This window comes from Suncus etruscus, chromosome 12 (assembly GCF_024139225.1).
Source record: "Suncus etruscus isolate mSunEtr1 chromosome 12, mSunEtr1.pri.cur, whole genome shotgun sequence".
Taxonomy (NCBI): domain Eukaryota; kingdom Metazoa; phylum Chordata; class Mammalia; order Eulipotyphla; family Soricidae; genus Suncus; species Suncus etruscus.
In genome coordinates, this window is record NC_064859.1 from 50,516,133 (window position 1) to 50,523,145 (window position 7,013).

A 7,013-nucleotide genomic window follows, 5' to 3' on the forward strand; every position below is an offset into this window, starting at 1 on the left:
AGCTAAGAACTATATCTTGAAACATATTTATCAAGGAAGAAAGTAAGTGAGAAATTCTACTTAAGAAATATGCTCTGAAATTTGGATAAAAGTATGTATGAATATAAAATAGGGAAGTGAGACTAATGAAGAGGTCATAGCAGTAATCCAACATTTTAAATTTACTTTCTTATCTTATGTATGCAAATTTTAGCAAAAAGCTCTTGTATTTCTATAACCTAGTTACATGATTCTCCACTTGAAGAGTTTTGCCACTGGATTACATAAGTTCAATTGTCTTCTCTATGGATGGTATTCTGGATACACATATACACACTTATCTAGCAATTTATGTGTGCCAAGACCCAAGGTTATAGGAATAAGTAATTCAATCTCTAAGAAGATAAAATAATTTTGTGAATGAAGCATATAAACCTATATCTTATCACTGGTTGCAATTTAAGCCTTAATTCCTTCTAAATTGAGATACCTGGATGTCTGGAAAATGACAGAACCTCAGAAGCAGACTACCAGGAAGTCTACTGTCCTGAGAAAAAGTCTTTGTTGAAGTTTGAAATGTAAATTATTGAATTGGTTTCTAGAGGGAGCACATTTTAACTCTAAATTTTGCCTATTAGAGTGTAGCCAATCACAAAGCTAGACCAGGCAGTCCTATAGTATGATAATATAATTCATAAACTCAAATATACTGTTCTGTTCATTTTACATAATACAGGCCTTGTACTCAATACAGTCAAAGCATTAAGGAAGAAAACAGATAAGGTCCCAACCATAATGATTCTGATTTTAGGAACGATGAGAAATATTTGGTATGTTTCATTAAAGCTTTCAGGCAATAAATCATGTCAAGGAATGCTAATAAACTCTTTTGACCCTATGAAACCATCAAGTACAGTTCTGGTGATACCGATGATCATCATACAATAAATGCTGTTGGGACCTTAGGTTGGATCAGTGTGAAACAGATTAGTCTCTTCTATATGCAGAATATGAGAAAAAGCCGAGGATTAACAAATGACCAAAGACCATAGAAACAAAGAACATTTGAACTGGTAGGAACCTTGTCATTGAGGAATAGGGTGAAATTAGGAAAAGAAGGGATCACTCAGACAATGGTGGAAGGAAGAGATCACTCTGGAGGAGAGAAGGGTGCTGAATGGTGTTAAAGTAAAGCAATATGCATAATATCCTATCTTCAAGAGAATTGTAAAGTGCCATAACCAAATTAAAAAGTAAATAAATGAAAGAAATGGAGAGAAAAGATTTGGAAAGAAAAGAAAAAGGTAAAGAAATCGCATGCTGTGAATGTAGGATGGAGGGTTAAATGGAAACGGGGTGCATTGGTGGAGGGAAATGGACAGTGGTGAAGGAATTGGTGATAGAATACTGCATAACTGAAAAGCAATAATACATACGTTTGTAATCATGGTGACAATAAAAAAATAAAGAATCTGGAGTGATAATATTGTAGAAATGGAGCTTTCGTTGCACACAGCCAATTTGGATATAATTCTGGGCATCCCACTGCTGAGTGCAGAGCCTGAAATAATCCAAAGTACTGCTGGGATAGCCTCGAATACAAAAATAAACGAACATACAAAAAACTATTATAGTGCCTCTAGTCTGACTAGTAGTGTAAAACTGTCTTTAACTTTATTATTTTACTCTTTAGAAGTCTTCAAAATATATGGTGATGATGCATTTATGTAGGAATACTAAGAAACTTTAGTGTCCTCAAGTATATAGTTTTCTTTTTCAAAGAGTGATAAAGGGAAAAAAGCAATTTTCCCATGAGCTACCTGAAATTTTTGTCTGCACCTGGTAGTCATTTCCTGTGGTGTCCCAATGTTGGAGAACCTCATAGGACAAAAATGTGAAATTATCCAATTCTGGTAAAATGGGTGAAGAATATCTGTAACCAAAAAATACCACTTCTTATGTGATCACTGAAGTAGAAATGCATTTAATTGCTTATATTTAATTTGGCCAAATTTTTTTTGTGAGTTCAAATCTGTTTTGTCCATAATGAAACAACGGAGAGAGATTCTAAGTTACTTCATTCCCAATACAGAAAATAGTATAGTACTTGTAGTTAAGAGATAATTCCTGGAGTCTTCCTCTGTATTTATAGGAAAAAGTTAGAAAGGCTGAGAAACCTATGGAAGTTTTCTCAAATGCAGTCATCTCAAGATTCTTATTGGAAAACTCCAGTTTCTCAGACATCATTGCAATCAGGTGTTAAAAAGAATTACAGAATTATTTCAGAGTAGACAAGTAAAACACACAGCTTCGCATTCACATCATTAACACAGAGACACTCACCTTAGGTCAATGATTTTACAACTTAGTATGTCGATAATACAGTAGCATAGACTCCTATATTTTGAATAGGGAGTGTTAAAAATTATTTTATATACATACTGAAAAACAAAGAAATCTAGCTATTGAAGATATTTCATACTATTAAAGAGCAAAGAATTAGAGGTCCACCCAACAAGGCAGACAAGGAACAACATATGTATTAAATATATCAGGTGGTTAATTTAAAAAGAGGTAAAAAAACGGGTCATGAAAACAAATCTGAACAATAGAATTCAAATCCAAATTTCTCTTTGTTACAGCACTAATAGCATAGGCTTTGAATACTTTCCAATAGATACCAGGAGATATCAAGGACATTGTTCCCTCTAATATAGAAGGGAAAGAAATGATTTATTGGCATTAGCACCATTCATCATTTATTATTATGCAAATGAAATCCTAAACAGCAATTTGTGAACCGAATCTATAATCCTGCGTGATTCAGTTTTCATGGTTGAATCCATCTCTAGCTTTCAATCCCTGTGCTTCATTCACAAGAAGGCAGTGTGGCTGGAATTCTAATTCTATACAACTATAGGTTTTTCTATTGCAAAACAAATTTATTTCATGCCATTCCCTCAGTGATTTTCCAGTAAAATGCAGACCATAGCTATTTTAATCAAGTTGAAATTGACAGACCACACTCTAGTTCTTTCCCTAAAACTAGCACTATATAGGACTTTCAAGCATTATTATTATAATATAGTACAACAGGGATAAAATTAATAAAAATTGGGTAATAGGATGATAGAGTACAATGCGCAGGGCAGTTGCCTTGCACACAGCCAACTCAGGTTTTTATCCCAGCACCCAATATGTTCCCCTCTACCCACCAAGAGTGATAGCTGATTGCAGAGCCAGGAGTGATTTCTAAGCATTGCCAGATGTGGTATGACCACCCCATCAATTTACCAAATTGGGTAATGTGTTGGGCATTCTTGGAAAAAATCCTCCCTAAAATTGATTGCGGGAAATAAATTAGATATTTGGTCAGTTTAAATGTATCCAAATTGATCACAATAAAATGAAAGTAATCACTTTATTTTTAATGACTCGTGATGAATTATAAAGTTACAAAGATATTTATGTATCACTTTTGTGACTACCTTGTTCTAATGTTAGTCCCTTCACCAATGTCCACTGCCCTCCACCAATATTCCCAATTTCCCTCCCAACTACACTCTCCCTTTCTTTCATTGTCCTAGTGTTCCCTTCCCTAATTTATGCTTCTCACCCCATTCCCAGGGGCCAGCTTTCTACTGAAGACTTTCTCTTACTCTTCGTTTCAATTGCCATTGGCATGTGATATTCCCCTGTGAAGTTCCGTTATATAATTCATATAGTGAAAACAACGGTGCAATGAATATAGGTGTGAGAAAGGGATTTTTGTATTGTATTTTTGCGTTCCTAGGATATATCCCTAGGAGTGGTATAGCTGGATCGTATGGAAGCTCAACTTCCAGCTTTTGGAGAAATCTCCATATCGTTGTTTACAATAGCCAGACTCTGGAAACAGCCTAGATATCCTTCAATAGATGAATGTTTAAAGAAACTATGGTACATATACACTATGGAATATTATGCAGCCATCAGAAGAGATGAAGTCATGAAATCTTTCTATACATGGATGCATATGGAATCTATTATGCTGAGTGAAATAAGTCAGAGGGAGAGAGAGATAAACACAGAATGGTCTCCCTAATCTATGGGTTTTGAGAAAAATGAAACATTTGTGTAATGATTCTCAGACAAAATAGAAGAGGACTGGAGGGTCCAGCTTCCGACATGAAGCTCACCACAGGGATCATTTACTGCAGTCAGAGAAATAATTACACTGAGAACTATCATAACAAAATGTGGCTGAATGAAGGAAGTAGAAAGCCTGTCTAGAGTACAAGACTGTGTGGGGTGGGGAGGAAGGACACTTGGGATATTGGTCATGGGAAAGTTGCACTGGTGAAAGGATATATATATATATATATATATATATATATATATATATATATATATATATATATATATATATATAAATCAAAAATAGAAAAGAAGATCAGGCCTCCCAATTCTTACCACAGGCTGTGTTCTTTACACTGACTTATAGAAAGAGGAGGTACAGTAAATGCACCCCATATACACCTTTGCCTGTCTGTATTGTGAATTGGGGGACAAAAAAAAGACATATAGCAAAATCATCCTGAGTATGTTTCTCTCCTTGTGATTGATTTCACTCAACATGGTACTTTCCAGACCATTCATGTGGAAATTGTATGACTTTATTTTTCTTATAGCTGAGTAGTATTCTGTTACAATTATTTTATTTAATGAAAACAAATAGTTTACATTGCTATTAGCTATTCACTGCTATTCTCTGCAAATTTTTTGCTTACTGATATCCCAAGCACAGAAACAAATGCATAGAATTCATCACCCCAAAAACCTCCTTCTCTAAAATGTCAGGAGTAGTCTTATGCTCCATTTCTATACCTATATGACCAAGAAATTTATGCAAAAATGATGCCCTAGCTGAAATATGCCAGTGATCTTACACTTAAAGTGTATAATCTTACTTTCGGTAACTAACTTAAAAACAAGGCTAATTATTCTTTTGAAAATGATTATACTCTTATTTTGAGCAATTACTATTTGTAATGATTTTTTCTATACTTTATTTAATTTATTTCCCTAGCTAATGCTTTAATAATTTACTGAGGGGGCATATTGATATTCTTGTGCTGTGCATAAATAATCTAGAAACTACAAATATAAAACAATAAGATCAACACAACTATAGACCATGAGACCTTGATAAAAAATAACTAATTGACAGGATGTGAGTCAAGTAAGCAGGCAGATAGTTTAAGGACTTAGTTCATTTAAATGCTGAACAAGTTGGCTAAATAATAAGATATATGGGAAATAAAAATAATTGTTTATAGTATATAAAGTATAGAATATAGTTCATTTAGTATAAAAGCAAAGTATATCAGTTACTTAAAATCTTTAGTTATATGGGTCATGGCTGATGCAGTTATAAGCAAAGGAGTGTTGCTCAGGTAAGAAATACAAGATTTTTATATATCTCAGGTTTATACCTCAATATAAAAAAGCATAAAACCATTTACTGAAAATATATCAAAAGAAACTTGGCTTAGTTTTTTGGTTAAGAGGCTATATCTAGCAATGCTTAGGGCTTATTTCTGGTTTATTGCTGAGGGATCATTTCTGGTGATACTCAAGAATCTATATATGATGCAAGTGATTGAAAAGGGGGTCAGCCATATGCAGACCAAGTGCCTTTGCTTATAGCTTACATAACACTTATGAGTGCAATAATAGTCTTTTTTTTTCACTTGATTTACTTCATTTTGTATGATCTACTCCAATACTATAATGTCCCAAATGTCAATAATTTATATTTTTCTGTACTGGATAATATTGCATAGTATACACATACATCATTAAATCATTACTTACTTACTGTTTGGAACTTGGGATGTTTTCATATCTCAGTATATAAATAATGTAACTTGAACATAAGTATTCAAGAACATATCTTTTCCAACTAGTGATTTTGTATACTTTGAATACTAACCTAAGAGTGAAGTGACTGGATCTTATGGCAGTTCTATTATATTATTACTATTAGTAATATTATTATTTTTTATTATTTGAGAAATATCTACAATATTTTCCATAGAACCAGTTTACATTCTCACCTACAATGGACATTTTATTTTTTCTATATATCTCTTACATTTTGGTTTCTGGCTCTTAGAAACATATAGGTAGACCACTGTCACTGATGTGAGGTTATGGTTACAGACGTTTTGATTTTTATTTCCCTAATCAAAAGTGATGATGTACCTTTTTTATTAATGTGTTTATTTCTTTATTTGGGTGCCTTACTCAGACTACACAGTGCTAACTCCTGACTCTGCACTCACGGATTGCAATTTGAGGACCTCAAGGGACCATATGTATTACCAGGAATTGAACCGAGGTTAACCCCGTGCAAGGCAAAACTGCTATGCTAACACTGTGGCCCTAATGAACCTTTATTTTCCTGTTAGCCAACTTTATGTTTCTTTTAGAAGTCTTTGTTAGCACAGGTTACTCCTATGGTTTCTTATTTCTGAATGTGCCATTCTCACTGGTGTGAGATGATATGTAATTATCACTATGATTTGGATTTCCCTAATGATAAGCAATGCAGAAATTTTTTTCCTGTGCCTCTTGGATAGATGCCTGTCTTCCTCTGAAAAGTGTCTGTTCATTTCCCCTCCCCATTGTTGGATAATTATTGAAATTTTTTGGATGATACTTTGTGAATACTTAAATATCTTAGATATTAACTGATAAGTCGATTGTATTTATATATTTTTTGCATTAAGTTAGTCTTTTTAACTTTTGCCATGCAGAAATTAATTTAATTTTATGTAGTTCCATTGATTTTTTTTATGTTGTTATTGCCTTTGCCAATGGAATAACATAATTGAAGACATTTTAGAGTTCAAAATCTGGGAGTGTTATTTCTGTATTTTCCTTAATATATTTTATAATTTTTGTTTTGTTTTGTTTTTTTGTTTTTGGGTCACACCCGGCAGTGCTCAGGGGTTACTCCTGGCTGTCTGCTCAGAAATAGCTCCTGCCAG

At 33.5% G+C, this 7,013-nt stretch overlaps 1 pseudogene; it reads left to right on the forward strand.

Moving 5' to 3' along the window:
• The first annotated feature begins 4,414 nt into the window (after positions 1–4,414).
• Positions 4,415–4,532, forward strand: LOC126024871 (uncharacterized; annotated as a pseudogene).
• Positions 4,533–7,013: the final 2,481 nt, after the last annotated feature.